This window comes from Chionomys nivalis, chromosome 21 (assembly GCF_950005125.1).
Source record: "Chionomys nivalis chromosome 21, mChiNiv1.1, whole genome shotgun sequence".
NCBI classification, from domain to species: domain Eukaryota; kingdom Metazoa; phylum Chordata; class Mammalia; order Rodentia; family Cricetidae; genus Chionomys; species Chionomys nivalis.
This window is the reverse complement of record NC_080106.1, coordinates 27,973,753-27,993,800: the sequence shown is the minus strand read 5'-3', so window position 1 is coordinate 27,993,800 and position 20,048 is coordinate 27,973,753. Positions and strand designations below refer to the sequence as shown.

The window sequence follows — 20,048 nt, the reverse complement described above, 5'->3', positions numbered from 1 at the left end:
TTTTCCTTATGTGAACTTACCACAAGTTTGTTAAATAGTCTCATGGTGACACATCTCCAAGCTATCTAATTCCCTCACCTTTCCAGGACCCAGTAATTTTGTCATAACCTTGCAACCTATGTCTTTTTGGTGTTTCATCTTTTTCCTTTTCCTTCTTTTTATTCATCTTCACCTTCTCCTTTTCTTATTCTCTTTTTATTCTTTGGTGTTTGCTATTTTTCACTGATAGGAACACCCAAGGTCTCATGACTTTTAGTCAAGACTACTACTGAGCTCTGTTCCCCAGCTCAGTACTATGCTTTTCTGTTTCTTACCCTTTCACTTAATTATGCATCAAAGCAATCCCTTCTTCATTTAAGTTCTCACAATTAAATAGTCAGATTGAGTGGTTGCATATTAAACTGAGGTTGTAATTTAAAAAAAAATCTGTCCAAACTTAAAAATCATTGTTAGCACCATACCACCATTATATAGGTCAGCTCCATCCCTCATTTCCAGACCTCAAACATAATAAATGTTGATATCCCACTCTTTCAATACCATACCTTCATGAATATAGATAACTCCTACCCTCATTTCTAATCCAACATCCTTACTGTTTATCGATTCTAAAACCGCACTTACAATTTTCTTTTAGAACTCACAGTTTTAATTAAAACTGTCCGTCTTGGAAGGATTTCCAAAGAGTTTAGATCTTTGAATAACTTGGGTAGCATGAGAGGTGTGAAAGTATCAAGAGAAATAGGACTCATTCAAGCACTAAACATACTTGGGAAAGGCAGTGAGTTCTTTCCATGTTATTATTCATTGACAACACTTTTGTATCAAGGCTACCCATACAGTCAGTAGTTCATTGAATTACATTCTTTGTTTACAAATATTTGCCATTTAATAATGATATATTTCAAGGGAAGTATTCATTACAATATTTGACCATGATGTATACAACTCAGAGATCACACATCTATTGTTAGAATGAGCCTGCTTTCCGGTAGATCGTCCCCATTCACCAAGGCCAGCTGGACTGGGTCTGAAAAAGCATGGGATAAAACTGGACTCGCTTGGGGCTGGAGAGATGGCTCAGAGGTTAAGAGCATTGCCTGCTCTTCCAAAGGTCCTGAGTTCAATTCCCAGCAACCACATGGTGGCTTACAACCATTTGTAATGAGGTCTGGTGCCTTCTTCTGGCCTGCAGGCATACACATAGACAGAATATTGTATACATAATAAATAAATAAATATTTAAGGGCTGGAGAGATGGCTCAGAGGTTAAGAACACTGACTGCTCTTCCAGAGGTCCTGAGTTCAATTCCCAGCAACCACATGGTGGCTCAGAGCCATCTATAATGAGATCTGGTGCCCTCTTTTGGCATGCAGGCATACATGGAAGAGATGTTGTATACATAATAAAAATAAATAAATCTTTAAAAAAAAAACTGGACTCGCTGAACATAGCAGACAATGAGGACTGCTGAGAAGTCAAGAACAATGGCACTGAGTTTTGATCCTACTGCGCGTACTGGCTTTGTGGGAGCCTAGGCAGTTTGGATGCTCACCTTACTAGACCTGGAAGGAGGTGGGAGGTCCTTGGACTTCCCACAGGGCAGGGAACCCTGACTGCTCTTTGGGCTGAGGAGGGAGGGCACTTGATTGAGGGAGGAAGAGGGAAATGGGAGGCGGTGGTGGGGAGGAGGCAGAAATCTTTGATAGATAGATAGATAGATAGATAGATAGATAGATAGATAGATAGATAGATAAAAAAAGAAGTAGCCTGCTTGTTGGTTTCTCACAGAAACTATATTAATTAAATTACTGCTTGACCCATTAGCTCTAGTTTCTAATTGGCTAACTTATATATATCAAGTTAACCCATTTCTATTCATCTGTGTATCGCCACATGGCTGTGGCTTACTGGATAATGTTCCTTCTGTCTCCAGTGAGGCTACATGGCTTCTCTGTAACTCTGCCCTTCTTTCTCCCAGCATTCAGCTTTGTTTTCCTTGCCTACCTCTGTTCTTTGCCCTATCAGGCCAAGCCAGTTTTCTTTATTAATTAACCAATCGTATTCACAGCATACAAATGGGAATCCCACATCAATGTATTTTTAAAATGCAAAGACATAAAAGGATAAGTCATCATTGAAAAGAAAAAAAGAAACAAGGAAAGCTATAGGATACTCAGACCCATCATGAGCATGCTGGTATACCTTGCTGTAGATATGCTTTTCCATAACTCGGGATATGCTTTACTATAAATGGGTCCACTTTTCATTCAGAAGTTTAGAAGATTTTTGGTTTACATAATATTAAAAAGAATGTTTATAAAATTTATGAACCAATATCATCTATTGTCATTTGGTCCATTAAAGTTTGCATTAGGAATTTCAAATGGATATAGTGTTTTTAATAATCACAAGGTTTTGATATAATGCTTCCATACGATAGCAAAATTTTTGAAGAAATTGTTTGGTGCAGGTCTCTACATAGAACCTCTCATGTTTTTTGAATTGGAGAATTTTTCAACTACTTCAGAATAATAGCAGCTTAAAATTTACTAATCTCATCATTTAATTTATAGTTGGAATAATTTTTAAAGTGTGTCAAAGTTATTTATACAAAACGGTTTTGTATAAGTAGAAAATAGCATACCTTGTCTAATGTTGCAATAGGTTATAATATCATAGCAGGATCAAAGGATCAATATGAAGGGAATCCTTATCAAATTAAGTAAGAGCAGTGTCATAGGTCTGTATCAATTATAGAATTTCAAATGCCTCCAACAATGATACCTATCTTTCATACTCCCTAAAGTGTGTCTATATTGACAAGTTAATTGTCCCTGAGAATGTTTTCCTTAATTGAAGAACAGCATACCAAGCTTCTTATCTTATCATCAGTCTTCCTAAGTTTCTGCCTATGGAAAATAGTTTTGAAACACACAAAATTCACTATTTCCCCTTGTCAAGTGGTGATAATAATAAGTTTCCCGTAATAGGAATTCTAAGACAATTAAGATATATACATCAAAATTTTGGGAATGCTGTGGTGTACTCCAAATTCTTCCCTCCCCAACATTTGCCCAACCTTTCCTTCTCTTTACCCAACCTTACTGTATTTGGCACTTGTCTTGATGGTAGAGTTCTAAGTATTCTCCAGCTGTTCCCCAGTTCTATTATGTACACTCTGTGCCGACTCTCAGCAATGAAGAATGACATTAATGCTTTGCTTAAGCCAACCTATTACTTTCTGAGTTTCTGTAACATTTCACCATATCAGATCATTTTATAAGGTGGTAAGAGTGAATAAGGGTGAGTATCCAGACTGCACAAGAACCTTCATCACATACATGGAAACTCTTTTTTTAAATTTATACTTATTGCTGTAGCCAGTCTTCTGTTGCCAGTTCTGGATGCTTCACTTGTCATAACCATTAAGCAAATCATCTTTTGTTGTGAACCCTTGTGTTAAGTTTTTCCTAATTACCCATTCATGTCAAGAGTATAAAATAAAGTTGATATATTATTACATTCTAATCCAAGGGCTAAACTCATTGCTAGTATTGTTGTTTCCCAGGTAGTCATAGCTCAGATGTATTTTCTTTGTAGTCCCGAGGCTGGATCACTGAAAATCAGAGTGTATACTTGCCTATCAACAAAATAAAAATACTACCTGAAGTGAGTAATTCAATAATACCAAGCTGAAAAGTTTTCTGTCTAATGACTTTCCTCTTTATCTTTTCTTCTAAGAGGTTGGGAGTAACTTTCCTGATTGATAAAGAAAGTGGGGATTCCCTCCTAGGTTTCTTCAGGACACACAACACAAGTAATTGGCTTCAGTTCAAACTCTATAATGAACAGTTTGCCAGAGCCTACTGCCTCTAATCTTAACCTCAGTACTAGCAGCAATTCATTACAAAATCCAAGACAGAGTTTCTAGAACCTTCTATGCAGCAACCCTGTGGCTATAAAGGCAGTGTAGTTGAAACTGCCAGTGCCTTTCATCTACCCATTTTTCTCTTTGTGTTGTGTCCTAGCTGTACATGTTACTTGAGATTTTTATTTCTATTCAAAAGATAGGTCATTTCACTTCCACAACGTCGTAAGACTTTGAAAACTCTTAAAATAGAACACTGAAATTGCATTGAAAGTCTCTTCAGCTTTGACTTATTTTTTACCCCCAGTTCAGCAGCTGTAGGTGTTTATGAACCAAAGAGGATTTTTTTATATTGGTTAGTCCTTTATATCCTCTAAGTTAGAGCAGAAAATGAGTAATTGGAACAGGCTGTTTTTCTTCTCAGATTTTTAGTTCAAAAGTTTGAACACTGAAAGAGACAAAAATCTTCACTTAAATAGCCCTGCTTGTCAGTCTCTGGTTTTGATATTAATAAAGGGAATAGGAGCTTCTTAGCACTTTTATAGCACACAACATAAACCAAAATGACCTTTTGGTAGTCTTGATTTTTAAGAACTCGGTATTGCTCAAGATATGAAGCACACCTCTCTTTTATTATCATATTACCCTGTGTTTGTACATGTTCTTATGTGTGGATAGTCACTTGTTTGCCAGGCTCAGCTGCATGTTCAAGTGGTCATGTGCACTTAACACTCCTTTGCAACTTCGTAGCAAATTAGGGAATACATTTTTTTCAAAATATCTGACAAAATATTTTTTCTTTTTTATTAATTTTTATTGAGCTGTACATTTTTCTCTGCTCCCCTCCCTGCCTCTCTCATCCCCCGCAAAATACTTTATTCCGTACCAGCTAGTTAAGTCTCTTGATGTGAGTTTTTCTTTTTTTAACTTGCTGTTTAAGATAATGGGATTTATTATGGTGCTTTCCTACACATATAATACTTTAGTATGTGCTTGTCCAGTCTCTTTGCCCCTTGCACTCCATGACAGCCTCTGCACTTCATACTGACCCTTATTTATCATCATTAATTTCTTCTCTGTTTGTCATGATGTGTTTGAGGAATAGTTTATAGCAAAGAAAACCAAGTAGTTTTTCAAACCATAAATATTCCAGAAGAACTTTGAGTTAACACAATTATTCATTACACTTTGTTTCATAAATTTTATAAATTTACACATCAGTATTACCTCTAAAGTTTAGATTTGTCCTCTTCTACAATTATATAACTTTGTTTAAATCCCACAACATCTCCACAGTTAAGTTTTCTCTTTGAAAAATGAAGAGCCCTAACCTTTCATACGTTTGAGAAAAGTCAAGCATAATTGCATTGTTACTTGAGCCAAACAACTTGGTACATACAGTTTAGATTATAAAATATCAGGTGGGGGTACCATTTTTATGATGTGGTAGAGGCTGTAGCAGTTAGGGACTAGGTGGGGAGTGCAGATCACTGAGTGTTCTATTGAAGGTTATACTTGGTCTAAAAGCCTTCATCTTTCTCTGCTTTTTGTTCACCATCAGAACATCCTCCTTCTACCCATGTTTCTTGCCTCATGTCATTTGTCTCAGTTTGAGTTTTATTGTGGTGAAGAGACATAACAGCCATGGCAATTTTTATAAAAAAATATTTAATTTCAGTGGCTCACTTACAGTTTTGAAGGTTTAATACATCATGGCAGGGAACATGGCACTATGCAAGGAGAGGTGGTGCTGGAGACGAGACTGCAACATCTTGCAGGCAACAAGAATTCAACTGACTCACTGGGCATTATGCTGAGTATATGAAGCATTAAAGCCCACCCCCACATAATACACTCCCTCACCTCCTAAAATTGTCATCTCCCACGAGACTATCGGATTATGGGGGCCAATTACATTCAAACTACCACACCATTCATGATGTCCTGCACAATTAAATATGGCCAAGAAACCATGTACTGAACCTTCTGAAACATGTACCAAAATTAGTGATTCTTCCCTTCGAGTTGTTTCTGTCTTGTATCAAGATGATAGAAATCAAAGTAATATACGTGTTCTGCTCCAATCTGTAACATTCACTTCTTAGTATTACAGTTGAGGCTGAAACTAATATATTTTAATAGAAATTCCCTAGAACTCCATTTTAAAAATCTAATCTAATCAGATAATTAATGAGAACATTTATTTTCCACGAATTAATTCAATGAATGCCTGGAAGTGGCACTGGGGAGTTGAGGTAGGGATGGTAAAGGATTGGAGAGAACCATGGCAGAGGGATGAAGTGAAAGAGGGATGTCTTCCTCTGCAATTTACACTGATCCTCTTGCTATGAATAGACCCATGTGCCTGTTTCTCTGGTTTGTAAAAGATGTGGTTTTACCTTTACTTTATTCAATCAAATAGAGATTTCCCTAGTGCAAAATTTCAGAATAGAGAATCTTAGACTGCCCCAAGTTCTCTCTAATGCTAAACAGCTGCTCCTTATGTCTAACCATCGAGGGAGGGCTTCTGATTAGAATCCTGTTTCAGACAACTCAGAAATGTAAAACTTGTATGTGATTTTCCCCATCCCATTGTCTTTAACGTTATCATTTGAGAAGCATTTTGTATCCATCTCGCAAACTTCTTTTTATAATTTCCGTGATCTCACCAGATTGAGAGGCTTCATGAGAAAGGCAAGGAGATGCTGATTAAGTCTTTTGTCATATTGAAGGCTGATTACTGTAATTCACTCCTCTCGGGTCTTCCAGATTGTGCTGCACAGAGATTGCAGTGGATATAAAATGCTGCGCTAGACTCCTCTTTTGAATGAGTCTTGTTGAACACATTATCCCAGTTATGAAACCCCTACCTTTGTTATCCCCAGAAGCCCTTGCTGATTCAATGTGCAATTATTACCTCACTGTCTGTGAGACAGGGTCTTTCACTTATAAGTTTAAGAGGCACAGAGTAGTGAGGATTAAGATCTTGCAGAAGACCCTGGACAACATTGTTTCTTCTTGCTGAGTATGTGATTGGTGCTACATGCTGCCAATCATGAAGGCCAAATTCAGATGAGGGGTTATGCATCATCTTTTCCTAGCATATTGCTCAAAACTGGTTTGATGAAAATGCTAAAGCTGCACAAAGATGTCATGAAGAAAGAAGGGGATTTAGGCAAATACCTTAGAAAATGAGTCAATCTGTGTAGTAGGGAGGCTGTTAGTTTGTTTCCCAGCTGCCCGGCAGCTCAGACCCGAAATAACCACACAGAAACTATATTAGTTAAATCATTGTTTGGCCAATTACTTAAGTATATTACTAGTTAGCTCTTACATCTAGAATTAATATTTTACCATGACTTTCATGGCCTACAGGCAAAGTTTCACTGTCTTTCCCTGGCAGAGGCTCCATGGCTTCTCTCAACTCCACATCCTTTTTCCAAGCATCCATTTTAGTTTCCCCCACCGTGCTCTGTTCTATCCTATCACAGGCCGAAGACAGTTTCTTTATTAACTAATGGTATTCACAGCATACAGAGGGGAATCCCACATCAAAGAATGTTGTATTTCTTTTCCTTTTTATGCAATAACATACAGATAAATGGATTGGCATATAGATGATACATAGATAGTTAATAGATACATAGCCACATAAATAGATAGACAGTGTGCAGATAAAATAGAAAGGTAAATATATTAGCCTAGAAATTATTAGTGTCTATATATACTGGCATCTATAGATTACAACTATGGGTTAAAATATATTTTAAATAGGCATGTAATAACTGCATAGAGACTTTATTTGTTTGTGTTAGTCCACAACCAATACAACATAACCTCTATTCAGAGAGCATTTATACTATAGGTTCTAAGAAATTTAGAGATTTAACGGGGGGGATGTGAGTTGGCCATTTGTGGACTCTTCTATTTATGGGCAGCAACCTCATATTTAGAGAATGGACTCAGGTATTAGAAAGATGAAAATTTGTTTTGAAAGAAGTATAAGTCATATGACCTTGGGAGAAAAACGCTAATTACTTTAAGCCTGCTTACAACATATAATGAATATTTAAATTTTCAAATGAGACCATAGGATTTGGTATTATGAGAAGTTAAAATCTAATACTTTCCTTGATATGTTAAATAATATCCATATGTAAGGAAATACATGTTTTGCATTTATACAAATCAATATATAAATTCACACATTATTGTTTTCATTTTACAAATATAAATATACATATATGAGAATCAAAATTTGACTGTTAATTTAGTGGTGATAATTGCCATAAATAAATTCTTAAAATTAGCCAAGTAGGACATTAATATTTTATAAAGTAAAAAAATCTTTTATAATCAAAATTTTCCAAATTCTTTGTCCCTAATCATGTGTTTGTGAGAATCTCTTCACATCATATGCCTCCGAGACACAGGCTTCGTCCTTTTTCAGAACTGGCACATATTTTAGTTTATCTACAAACGTGTGTGGATAATGCATCCCAGTCCATTCTTTCCTTTTACTGTACCTCTTAAAGTCCATTAATCTTTTCAGAGTCTGCTCTAATGTTTCATCAGCAGGCAAGACTTCCCAGGTAGGACTAATTACTTTCTTCCTTTTTATCTTATGCACTTTTGCTGGGAACTTTCTTACAGCAATTAATTTTGTCTTTTGTCCCAATTTCATTACCACTCTTACTATTTCAATCTGTCTTGAGAGCAAATTACCCTATACAAAGCCGTGTCTCATTCATCCTCATATGTCCAAAACAATACAAAATCAATCCTGGACACAGAATAGGTCCTCAGTAATTGTAAGAGAGAAGAAAATAATGCAAAGAGAAAGAAAATGTATGAGGGAGGAAAAAGCCTAACGGGGAATAGTAACTGGAGATTTTTCAAACTTCCCAGAGATTAATGTATGAATATGCAAACTCTTGATAGATAATAATAATCTTTCTGTCTCCAGAGATCAGAGATATTAGTGCTGTTGGAAGGTCACTGTGTGATTTTAAGGTCCATCATTGTGTCATTCCCTTAGAAATGAGTTACAGATTCAAGTTGTGTGAACATTCAAGAGGAAGGGGATGGCAGTGAAGTCACAACATTGTAGACTGCGGTACTCAGAGGTTCCTCTTTGTTCATCTAGACACCTTTCGCATTTCATAACTAGCATTCAGGTTACTAATTACAGGTCTCAGAATACATTGTTTTAATGTTCTAGTATTGCACATATGCTCAGGAGTCCTTAAAATGGTGAATGGTGCTACAAATCATAGTAATATTTTATTAATTTAATTACTATGAGATGAATTTATGAAAATAGTATATATTGGATAAAGATATAGATAACAAATGGTACTCTACTCTTACTTATTACATTTGAAGCTCCATAGTTATTTATCTTGAGGACACATGTAAACATAACATCCAAAGTCTCCTTCATCAGCTGATAAGAAAACAATTAGTTTTTGAGAGTTTGAATATTTACCATCTTGTAGATATTAGGAGTTTGGCACACTAGAACTGTAAGAAAAGTCTTAATCAAGGTTGAATAGTCTGTGGCTGTACAAGGACTCGTATCGCTTGTCACTTATCCCTGATTGTAAAAAACAATGACATGATATACTTGGCTTTTGCTGAAAACATCTCAGCAGCATGTACAGTTGCATGTTTATCTAGCTTTCCCCTTCCAAGACACCAGGGCATCTTAATGAACCAGACAGGTATCCTTTGGTGTATTAACCTCTCTTCTATGGGTTTCTGTGTCTGAATATGTTTGTGGCGGAACAGTAAGCTGAAAATTTAAACCACTGAAAATCATCCGAGTATCTCAATGTAAAAAATGCATTCTTGAATGTAAAATTCCTGTTTGTTTATGTGGTATATCCTTAGATTAAGAAGCTAATCTCTTAGTCATCTCACTGTGTAGATCATAGCCATACTTGTTTCCACATCCATACAGAATAGTGTGCGATATCCTAGCAAATCAATTAACAATCATCCCATCTATATCTTGTTAAATATAACAAACATAGTGAGTGTCAGGAATAGATTTTTTTCTATCATAGCTCTTTAATCAGCTGTTAAAGAATTCTGTGTCACACCACCGTTTTCAATATCAAAACACGACTAGCCAATAGCTCATGATACTTAACTGGCTAGTTTTGAGTTATATGGAAATACTTGCAATTATTCCTATTCAGAATTAGGGTAAAATTATTTTCTATTGAAAACATACCCAGGTACTCCTCAATCAAGTAGAATTATTGCTGTGAAGAGCATGATGGCACTATTCTTTCCTTAAGCCACAATTCCAATAACTAATTATATATTAAATAGGTAAGGGGTGGTTCAAAGAAGGAAAGTGAAAGTTGTCATGAAACTTGGTGCTTTGGCCTGGGCATTCTGATCTGAAACAGGTAAGAACAACAGGCCTGTACATGTGCAACATCACATTTTGTGCTCACCCACAAAGATGTGGTCCCGGATTCAAGCATGAGTCTAAAATAAATTTGATGACTTTTTTCAAGTCTTAGAAAAAGAGTCTCCTTATCTATAAAACATATATAAAAACACGGTGATGACAATTCTTGATTTTCAGCTTGATTACATCTGGAATTAAATAAAATCCAAGTGGCTGGGTACACTTGTGAGGGATTTTTTTTTCTTAATTAAATCATTTGAAGTGGAAAAACTCACTTTTAATTCTGATCTTTTGAGGTAGAAAGATATGGATCTAATCCAGATTTTTTGATGTGGTAGGATCCAACTTTAATAAGGGCAGCACCTTTTGCTGGCAGCCTATATAAAGGACATAGAGGAAGGAAGCTTACTCTCATTGTATGTGCTCTCATCCACACTGGCAAGTCTGTTCCTTCACTGGCATCAGAGCCCAATAGTTTGGGATTCTAGTGTTTACTGAAGACCAGCTGAGACATCCAGCCACCTGGACGAACAAGGACTGAATAGTTCTTAGACCTTCCCTTGGTAGATGACCATTTTTAGACAATTGGATTAGCTAGATCATAGCATATATATATATATATATATATATATATATATATATATATATGTACCAGGATAAGGATATTGCTATGGCAGACCTGATCATGTTATCTTAGAGAGAATAGGAGAAGGATATTAGAACCTTGGGTTAGAAAAGCTATTGAGTGTTGAACACTCAATTGGCTGTTCAATAGGAACTTAAAAGACAACAATGTTTAGAGCAATGCAGATGGTGGATGCCTGGCTGGAAATTTTCACTATTTATATGAAGAATTTGTGATATCTGATCAGCTGGAGCTAAAGAGTTGGATGTGAATAACAAAAGACTAGACCCACCAAATCCTTCACTTTTCTGGGATAATAGATACTGACCAGCTAGTCCTAAGATAGTTGAAGAAGAAACCAGTATCAGTGAGGTGAAATCTTCTGGAAAGTGGTTCCTGAGAGTCAGTATACAGAAGCTGTGTTCCAGAGATAGCCAAAGCTGTACCCTATGCCGGCAGCCCAGCTTGACAATGTAAGAGTCACAAAGGTGGCACTGGTTTTTTTTGTTTTTGTTCTTTGGTTTTTCGAGACAGGGTTTCTCTGTGGTTTTGGAGCCTGTCCTGGAACTAGCTCTTGTAGACCAGGCTGGTCTCGAACTCACAGAGATCCGCCTGCCTCTGCCTCCCGAGTGCTGGGATTAAAGGCGTGCGCCACCACCACCTGGCAGTGGTACTGGTTTTGAAGGCATGAAGGGTTCCTGAAAGATGCTTGGGTTTGGTACTGTGAGAGGCCAAGAGAGGACATTGGAGAAGGTGGAACCTCACTGGCTACTGAAGCCCAGTATTAAAAGGGTCAAGCAAAAATATGTGAGAGACTTGGCATAATAAATAGAGCCCAATAGAGGTTGTTGAATAAAATGTAGTACAGTTATAGAAAAGATTCTAACATTTTGGAGATGTCAGTACTATGGGTGATTCTCAAGCACAGCCCTGGTGATGAAGTGAGGCCCGAGTGAGCCTAGAAACATGCTGTTTCTGCTGCAGACATTGAGTCTGAAAACTGATCTACGTTTTTTGGAGAAACCATAATCACGAGGGAATTGCAGACATTGGACACTGAATTAATTAACTATGGGAATGTGGCTTTTAAAAATCAGCTTGCGACTGTGGGTTCTTCCCTCAGTAAGAGAGTGTTTAACTTAGTTTTGATTTTATAGGCAGCCACACTTTGAACTTTTAAGAGATCTTAGATTTTAAAAGAGAATTTGAATTTTTGCATAGACTCAGCTTTTAAAATATTTGAGTTGGTAGAGACTGTGGGACTTTTAAGTTTAATATGTGTGAAATTTATGAATCTGCAATCTTGAGGTGAACAGCAACAACAAAAAAATAAATGTTACATCTTTAAAGCCTTTGTGTGTCAGGGTGGCAAGGTGTCAATTGTCCTGCCTGACTATGGTCAGCCTGACATATTCTATAGTTATCTAATAGAAGAGAACCCCAATTAAACAAATGCCTGCATAAGATTTTACAGTAGGCAAACCTGTAGTGTATTTTCTTAATGACTGACGGCTGAGGGAGGAGCCCAGCCCATTATGGGTGGTGTCTCTTCTGAACTATTGGTCCTGGCTTCTATAAGAAGGTGGGCTGACTAAACCATGAGGAGCAAGCCAGTAAGCAGGAACCCTTTGAGACCTCTGTTTCAGCTCCTGCCTCTAGGTTGTAGCCCAGCTTGATTTCCTTTCTTGACTTCTTTCAGCGATGGACTGTGTTGTAGTAAAAGTCAAACAAGCCTCTGTTCCCCAACTTGCTTTTGGTCATGGTGTTTCATCATAGCAATAGTACCCCTAAATATTCCAAACATCTGAGATTTTATAATATAGTATACCTAACAGCTAATAGAGTAAAACATAATCTTAAAGCAAGACTTAGCTGATTTGTTCTTATTCTTTTTATGATTCAAAGACATTCTATGGTCCTAGATATCAGTCTGACCTGCTACATTATATATCACAGTCTGACAATACAGACAAGTAGGACATGATGTTTAAGAGCCTAGATTTGGTGTCTCATTTTGGGTTTAATTTCTGCCACTTTTACCTACAGTTTGGTAATTCACCAGAAAATATCCTGAATATCCTTGAGCTCTGATTTTTCTTCTGTTAGAAGATAGTCATTAAGGTATAGCTCTTTTTTAATAGCTATAAAGGAAGATTATGAAAGTAAATGATTTGGGCAGTAATTGAAAGCATAGTAATTATCCTATCAATATCATAAAGGAGAAAAATTCCATTAGGGTCATGTTATAGTATACATGCTATTTACATAAAATTAACAATTTGGGGAAACACTCTAATTCCAATGCTTTACCACAGGACTATGAATGCAGGGGTTTCAATAAGGGTGTTTTTGTTTGTTTGTTTTGTTTTGTTTTGTTTTGTTTTAGAAGCTGCAACCCTTTGTGTCGTAGATGTACTAATCACATCCCAAGATTGCCCTCAGAAAGAAATTAGGAATAAGAATGAGCCAAAAATTCCTGCCTTCCACTCCCTTGATTCTATTCAAATACTAAGTGGAGTTATATGTTGCATAAGCTGCCTTTTGACAACCTGAGTCTTTTACAATCCAGAGGTACGAAGTCCTAAATTTCCAATAACATTTTTTTTGCATTCAATAAACTCTGCTTGGAAATCCTCCTCCACTATTCTTTGGGAGTAGTAGGTCGCTTTTGTCCCAACATAGTGGCATCTCTCCTCTCCTTAGTATGGCCCTACAGACTAGTATTGCCTCCTCCACATCTCCTGCATCTTGTCAGACAACACTGCTGTGGGATTCCCATTTAATCAGATTGGTGTCAGTGCAAACGACATAGTTAGGTTTGGCAGAACAGCACCACGCCTCCTTTTCCCTCTCCCCTGTCATCACTGGGTTTAGGTATTATATCCTTTCTTCTTTTGTAGTTTCTTAAAGAATATTTGTGTTTCTGTAGTCAATGTCTTTCTCATATCCCATCCATAGGAGTAAAATCAAAGCAACAAAAATGCCAGATATATTTCAAACAGAAAAGAGGGAGAAGTATAATGAAAAACTCTAGTAAAAGGACTGCCTCATTTCACAGGTATTGGTGAAGCTGCTACTGATCAAACATGGCATCATGTACCAAGGAAATGGTAAGAAAGAGAGGCAAGGAGGCTCTCTTCACCAACTCTACCATCCAGCGAAAAAGCAGAAGAATATATTACAACTGATACAGCTTCATGAGGTACAGTGACTGCCTTCCAAATCCATTCATTGGCTTATTTTGTGACACTTTATTTGTTAAATACAAAGTGATATTTAACCAGCAGGTAAATATTGGAGATGTGTATTTATGGTATATAAACAAATATGTTCTGTAAAAGTAAATAATTATCAATAGTGTTTAGGTACAAAGCCAGGATTTACTGTGATTTTTAAAAGGGTTTTGTGCATGTTGCAGTCCAGCTAAGATTGTCACAACATGGCAAAGGGATGTGTGCCCCTCCTGGATTGATATCATCAGACTTTTACAGACAAAACTCTGAGCCTAACATGCTGAGAGAAGACAGAGGCAAAACTAGCAAAAGCAAAAATGTACAATAAATTTGCTGGTTAATAGAGTTATTATAAAGAGATTTAAGAGGAGCAAGTACATATAGATCCATTGGTCATTTAGTACACAATCTCAAACATACCTGAGTGCCTTTCCTTGAAATGCATTAAATGGATTATGAATTATATTAAAGTTAAATTTATAACTAGGTTCCCCTTGCTTTTATTTCTCTGGCTTAAAAAAATAGAATAATTGTACCTTCCTGATTCTGATAAAACTTTTTGCATTTTCAACTCCTTCTTTTCTCTTGTGTCTTATAAATATTTCCTTGAAAGATTTTGTTCCAAAGAATCTAAGTAAAGATAAGAGTTTTAGTAATACACATTTTATATGTGGGCACATGAAATAATTAATAATTAAATCCACCCTTCTCTAAGCTTCAGCTTAACTCAGTTTAATACCTGCTAGTCACATCCCTTTTTTTATTAACTTGGTTAAGAGCCTTGCATAAGACTATCTGCAGCAAATACCTTCAAGGTGACATTCTCTTTCTTACACCCTTCTAGTTGTTGGCTTTAATAACAGAGTCTGTGGTTTATAAGCTCATATTTTCTGATTTTCTTTTCAGAATACAAAGACTGTAAACCATAGATTCTGAGAAACTTGTAGTCACTCCTTACACATGGCATTTTAGACTATGAAATGCTGCATTAAATACTGTCACAGAGAGGACCTCTGTGTCCCTGAATGAGTGCCTTACAGGATAGTTTATGGGCTACAGAATAAGCAATGATGGTCAACAAAAACATATTTGTCTCCAAACATGAAACTGCTCTTTAGAGAGAATTTGAGGACATAGTTTAGGGGTGTGCCTCTATTTGTATATATGTTCATGTGTGTTAAAGTGTGTTATTGGATATGAACTTGTTTGCATGTGTATATGCACTTGAGAAGAGGTTAACATCAAGTATCTTCCCTAATTTATTCCACATAAAGCTCACCAGTTTGGCTAGACTGCTAGCCAGTAAGTCCCTGGGATCCTCCTGCATCCATCTTTTCTGCGCTAGGGTTACAAATGCAGACTGCCACACTTGGCTGTTACATGGTTCTGTAGCACAAACTCTAACAACAGGAACATCTCTACCACCCTTCTCATATAGTTTTAGTCATGGCTTCTGAAACTTTTAAAATAAAGAACACTAGTGTTTTGCTTCTAAATTGACCAAGGGATTAAATAAAAGAAATGGATATGAATATGCAGAAGAGATAGTTTTTGTAATCTTCTAAAGTTCAGAATAATAAATGATGTACTTAAAGTATCATTTCAATCAAATGATGTTGGAATTCATATTATTTCTATTTCCATTCTAATATTTACCCCTGATGAGCTGTAATGATTTTTCACAAATTGATCAATCACAAACAAGTTCTTTTCATGAGAACACATAGAAAACACCAAAATATATCTTATAGATAAACAGATTTCAGAGATGACTAGTGCCATTTTAAAAGGATTATTTTTTTTTTCGGTTATGTCACTGGGGTAATTGGAAAGCATTACCCCTAAGGGTACAGAGTAAAAAGATGCCTTTGATTCTGGAGAGCTCTGCATACCATTCTTTCCATAGCTGCTTATCTAATCATTTGTTGTTCTCAGAGTGTGAACTGAGATTTATTGAGGGTTTATGTATTTAGAGACAGAAAAATATTTACATCTCATCATCTCTATAGACGCAAATGATTTTCTATGACAAGTGGGTACTTGTTGTGCACTCATAGTGTAAATGGCCTTAATATACAAAAAGTTCTAAGAGACAAAACAGGAAGCCGATAAATGGGTCAACTTCTTCCTTTACTTATTTTATATTTCTTTTTATATTTTATTAAAAAAAAAGCTTTCTTCTATTCTTTTTACATACCTTTCCTAGTTTCCACTCCCTCCCATCTTCCCATTCCCTCCATTTGGCCATTTGAGATTCTTCTGTTGAGAATTCTTGTTTAGATTTGTACCCCATATTTTAATTGGATTATTTTGTAATTTGATGGTTAATTTCTTGAGTTCTTTATATATTTTGGAGGTCAGCCTTCTCTCAGAGGTGGGGTTGGTGAAGACGTTTATTCATTCAGTAGGCAGCCTTTTTGTCTTGACTGTGTTCTTTGCTTTACAGAAGTTTCTCAATTTCTGGAGATTCCATTTATTTATTGATGCTCTCAATATCTGTGCTACTGGTCTTATATTTAAGACATGGTATTCTGTGCCAATGCATTAAAAACTACTTCCCACTTTCTTTTCTATCATGTTCACTGTGGTCAGATTTATATAGAGGTCTTTAATCCATTCGGACTTGAGTTTTTTTGCATTGGGATAGATATGAATCTGCTTGCATTCCTCTACATGTTGACATTCGGTTATATGAGCACCATTTGTTGAAGATGATTTCTTTTTTCCCAATGCATAATTTTAACTTCTTTGTCAAATATTAGGTGCTCATAGGTATGTGAATTAATATCAGATCTTCAATTTGATTCCACTGGTCAACCTGTCTGTTTTTATGCAAGTACCAGGCTGTTTTTAATTATTGTAACTCTATAACAGAGTTTGATATTAGTGATGGTGATACCTCTGGAAGTTCTTTATTGTACAGGACTGTTTTGGCTCTCCTTTTTTTTTTCATATGAAGTTGAGTATTGCTCTTTTAAGGTATGTGAAGAATCATGGTGGGATTTTGATGGGCATTGCATTACATCTATAGATTACTTTTGGTAGAATTGCCATTTTTATTATGTTGATTCTACCTATTCAAGAGCTTGGGAAAGCTTTCCATTTTCTGGTATCTTTTTCAATTTCTTTCTTCAAAGACTTAAAGTTCTTGTTGAACAGGACTTTCCCTTGTTTGGTTAGTGTTACCCTGGGTTATTTTCTGTTATTTGTGGCTATTGTGAAGGGTGATATTTCTCTGATTTCTTTCTCAGCTTCTTTATCATTTGTATATAGAAGGGCTACCAACTTTATTTTTTGAGTTTATCTTATATTCTGCAACATTACTGAAGATATTTATCAGCTGTAGGAGTTCCCTGGTAGAGTTTTTGAGGTCATTTATGCATACAATCATATTATCTACAAATAACCAAAGTTTGACTTCTTCCTTTCCAATTTATATTCCCATTATCTCCTTTTGTTATCTCATTGCTCTGGGTGAAACTTTACTAACTATGTTAAATAGATATGAAGAAAGTAGACATTTTTGTATTTTTCATGTTTTTAGTGGAATTGCTTTGAGTTTCTATTTAAATTGATGTTGGCTGTTGGCTTGCTATATATTGTTTTTATTATGTTTAGATGTGTTCCTAGTATCAACATCTTTCCAAGACCTTTATCATGAAGGGGTGTTGGATTTTGTTGAATTCTTTTTCAGAATCTAATGACATGAGCATATGGTTTTTTAGTTTATTAATATGGTGGATTTCATTGATAGATTTTCATATGTTGAACCATTCCTGCATCACTGACATGAAGCCAACTTGATCGATCATGGTGGTTGATTTTTTTCATGAATACTTGCATTCAGTTTGACAGTATTTTATTGAACATTTTTACATCTATGTTAATGAGTTAGATTGGTCTGAAATTTCCTTTCTTGGTAGAGTCTTCATGTGGGGTTTCAGTATCAGGGTAACTGTAGCTTCATAAAAAGAGTTTGCCAATGTTCGTTCTATTTCTATTATGTGGAACACTTTGAGGAGTATAGATATTAGCTCTTATTTAAAGATCTGGTAGAATTCTGCACTGAAAACATGAGGCTTAGAGCTTTTTTTGGTCGGGAGGCTTTTGATGACAGCTTCTATTTTCTTGCAGGCTATAGGTCTATTTAAGTTGTTCACCTGGTTTTGATTTAATTTTGGTATGTGGTACCTATCCAGAAAATTGTCCATTTCTTTTACATTTTCCAGTTTTATGGAGTATACGTTTTTTGTAGTATGATTCAATGATTCTCTGGATTTCCTCAGGGTCTGTTATGTCCCTCTTTTCCTTTCTGATTTTGTTAATTTAGATTTTCTCTGCCTTTTGATTAGTTTAGATAAAGGTTTGTCTATCTTGCTTATTTTTTCAAAGAACCAGCTCTTAATTTTATTGATTATTTATTTTGTTTTCATTGTTTCTATTTTATTGATTTCCACCCTCAATTTGATTATTTCCTGTTACGTGCTCCTTCTGGATGAGTCGGCTTCTTTTTGGTCTAGAGCTTTCAGGTATGATGTTAAATCACTAGTGAGATATCTCAACTTTCTTTATATAAGTACTTAGTGCTATGAACTTTCCTCTTAGCATTATTTTCTTAGAGTCCCATAAGTTTGGGTACATTTTGCCTTCATTTTTGTTGAATTCTTGGAAAACATTAATTTCTTTCATTATTTCTTCCTTGACCCAGGGGTGACTCAATGGAGGAGCACTGTTCAATTTTCATGTGTTTGAAAACTTTCTGCAATTAGTGTTATTGTTGAATTCTAACTTTAAACCATGGTGACCTGATAAGATACAGAATGTTATTCCATTTTTTTGCATCTGTTGAGGTTTGCTTTGTTACCAAGTATGTGGTCAATTTTAGAAAAGGTTCCATGAGGTTCTGAGAAGAAGGTATATTCTTTTGTGTTTGGGTGATAAGTACTATAGATGTCTGCTTAGTCCGTTTAATTCATGACATCTGTTAGTTCTCTTATTTCTCTGTTAAGTTTCTGTCTGGTTAACCTATACATTGGAGAGAGTAGTATATTGAAGTCTTCTACTATTAGTATGGGTGGTTTGATGTTCAATTTAAGCTTTAGTGATGTTTCTTTTACATGTGTGAGTGCTCTTATATGGGGGGCATAGAGGTTCAGGATTAAGATTTAATTTTGATGATTTTTTTCTGTGATGAATATGAAGTGTTCTTCTCCATCTCTTCTGATTGATTTTAGTTTGAAGTCTATTTTGTTAGACATTAGGATAGCTACTCCTGCTTGTTTCTTAGGTCCATTTGACTGAGAAAACTTTTCCTAATTGTTTAATCTGAGGTAATGGTCCATCTTTTTGATTGAGCTGTGTTTCTTCTATGCAGCTGAAGGATGGATCGTGCTTTCATATCTATTCTTGTAGCCTGTATCTTTTTATAAGTGAATTAAGTTCGTTGATATTAAGAGCTATTGATGACCAGTGATTGTTAATTCCTGTGATTTTTAAGTGGTAGGATTTGTATGTTTCCCTTCTTTAGAGTTTGCTGGTGTAAGATTATCTATTGCCTCTTTTTTGTGGGTGCAGTCAGCTTCCTTGGCTTGGAGTTTTCCTTCTAGTACTTTCTGTAAGGCTGGATTTATGGATATATATTGTTTAAACCTGGTTGTTCCACAGAATATCTTGATTTCTCCATCGACAGTGATTGAAAGCTTTGCTTGGCATAGTAGTCTGGGTTTGCATTTGTGGTCTCTTAGTGTCTGTAGCACATGTGTCCAGGAACTTCTGGTTTTCATGGTTTCCATTGAGACTTTCCATATAATTCTGGTGGGTTTGCTTTTATATGTTACTTGACCTTTTATTTTATAGCTCTTAATATTCTTTTTTTGTTCTGTATTTTGCATTTG

General features: G+C 35.8%; 1 protein-coding gene across 8 annotated transcripts in view; it reads right to left on the bottom strand.

Annotated features, from left to right (window-relative positions):
- The window catches only part of Cdh8 (cadherin 8), a 334,430-nt gene that overhangs the window by 128,302 nt on the left and 186,080 nt on the right, over positions 1 to 20,048 (bottom strand). The gene's annotated exons all lie outside the window — the stretch shown is intronic.